Source organism: Clupea harengus, chromosome 2, assembly GCF_900700415.2.
Source record: "Clupea harengus chromosome 2, Ch_v2.0.2, whole genome shotgun sequence".
Classification (NCBI taxonomy): domain Eukaryota; kingdom Metazoa; phylum Chordata; class Actinopteri; order Clupeiformes; family Clupeidae; genus Clupea; species Clupea harengus.
In genome coordinates, this window is record NC_045153.1 from 6,956,840 (window position 1) to 6,959,339 (window position 2,500).

The window sequence follows — 2,500 nt, forward strand, 5'->3', positions numbered from 1 at the left end:
ATGTGAATGCTAACTTTGCTAACTGTGTGTCCGCACATGTGAATGCTAAGTGTGTGTCCGCACATGTGAATGTCGACTGTGTGTCCGCACATGTGAATGTCGACTGTGTGTCCGCACATGTGAATGTCGACTGTGTGTCTGCACATGTGAATGTCGACTGTGTGTCTGCACATGTGAATGTCGACTGTGTGTCCGCACATGTGAATGTCGACTGTGTGTCCGCACATGTGAATGCTAACTGTGTGTCTGCACATGTGAATGTCGACTGTGTGTCTGCACATGTGAATGTCGACTGTGTGTCCGCACATGTGAATGTCGACTGTGTGTCCGCGCATGTGAATGCTAAGTGTGTGTCCGCACATGTGAATGTCGACTGTGTGTCCGCACATGTGAATGCTAACTGAGTGTCCGCACATGTGAATGCAATCCACTCTGACTGGATGTCACAGGATCCCTAAACAGAGATGACTCCCGTCTGGAGCTCTGACCAAAGCGTCTCTGTCCAGACCTTCATGCCAACAACAAACAAACACACACACACACACACACACACACACACACACACACACACACACACACAGACACACACAAATATACACACACACACACACACATATACCCTCTACCATTACTCCTCCAAGCAGTCATCTGTCCATCCATCCAAGCACTTTCAGCTGCAGTATCTCTCCTTCGCCTCGCTGTCTTCCCATCCCTCCATCCAAGACCCCCCCCCCCCCCACCCCTCAAACTGTGCCCTTCATCTTCAAACAAAGGTTCCAGACTCCTTTATTGATCGTTGCCCCCACCCGAAAAACACAAGAGAAGGGAGAAAAGAGAGAGAGAGAGAGAGAGAGAGAGAACAGATCAAAGTGGCCCCACACACACCCAAAAGAAGGAAGGGATCAAAGTGTGCTGTCTCTGATCATGACGTGTTTACAATCTTCAGTGGGAGGGGAACGGCCAGACGAGGAAGGAAGGAATGAAGGAAGAAAGGAAGAACGGATAAAAAAACGGAGAAAGTGGAGAGGAGAGGGGTGGACGGAATTTAGTGAAAAGTTGAGAAGGAGCAGAAATGAAGAGAGAGAAATGAAGAGAGAGAAATGCATCAGATGAATCTCATGATCAGATCACCGATGGAAAGAGAGAGACAAAGAGAGAAAAAAAAGAGAGAGAGAAAAAGGGGGCGAAACAATATAAAGAGAAAACACCACAAAAGAGGAAAATAGAAAAGAAATGGAGAAATGGTTTTTGGTAAATCAAAGAGAGAGAGAGAGTGAGACAATGAGGGAAAGACAGAAAGAAGGACAGAGAAAGACAGGAGTAAACAGACAGAGAGAGAAAGACAGGAGTAAAAAGAGAGAGAGAAAGACAAGAGGAAACAGACAGAGAGAGAAAGACAGGAGTAAACACAGAGAGAGAAAGACAGGAGTAAAAAGAGAGAGAGAAAGACAAGAGGAAACAGACAGAGAGAGAAAGACAGGAGTAAAAAGAGAGAGAGAAAGACAAGAGGAAACAGAGAGAGAGAAATACAGGATGAAACAGAGAGAGAGAGAAAGACAGGAGGAAACAGAGAGAGAGAAAGACAGGATGAAACAGAGAGAGAGAGAAAGACAGGAGGAAACAGAGAGAGAGAAAGACAGGAGTAAACAGAGAGTAAACACAGAGAGAGAAAGACAGGAGTAAACAGAGAGAGAGAGAAAGACAGGAGTAAAAAGAGAGAGAGAAAGACAGGAGTAAAAAGAGAGAGAGAAAGACAGGAGTAAAAAGAGAGAGAGAAAGACAAGAGGAAACAGAGAGAGAGAAAGACAGGATGAAACAGAGAGAGAGAGAAAGACAGGAGGAAACAGAGAGAGAGAAAGACAGGAGTAAACAGAGAGAGAAAGAAAGAGAGAATGACAGAGGGGAAAAGAGAAAGAGAAGAGAGTAAGGTAGTGAGAGTGTTTGCAGAGTCGGTACGTCTGGAGAAACTCCAGCAAAGAGTAATTCCTCTGTAATAACTTGCAGACACACACACACACACACACACACACAGATGGATCTTATTGGACTGCAGGCATCGCCATGGGAATTCCGTGTGAACCTGTGTTGAATTTGTCATAAAATTTTAATATGCCTCTTCGCCTTACTTTTACGACTACATGACGAAGTCCGCCATGAGATATTCTAGTGAATACTGCTCCCTGTGACACAAACACACAAGGGCACACACATCTGCACACATACACACACACACACACAGAATACACAGGTACGCACATGCACATACATGCCATACACACATGCACGCACACACACACACACACACACACGCACACACACACACACACACACACACACGCGCGCTCAGCTTCCACCCAAGATCAGTCAATATTTTACGACCTTCCTGTCATACCCACATTCCTTGGAAACACACACACACACACACACACACACATTCAACCACCCCCCCCCCCCCCCCCATTCACTGTCATTTTAGGTTGTGTGTGTGTGTGTGTGTGTG

At 45.8% G+C, this 2,500-nt stretch overlaps 1 protein-coding gene across 1 annotated transcript in view; it reads right to left on the reverse strand.

The window, feature by feature from the left end:
* Positions 1-2,500, reverse strand: part of abcb6b (ATP-binding cassette, sub-family B (MDR/TAP), member 6b) — a 17,630-nt gene that overhangs the window by 6,571 nt on the left and 8,559 nt on the right. The window lies entirely within an intron of this gene.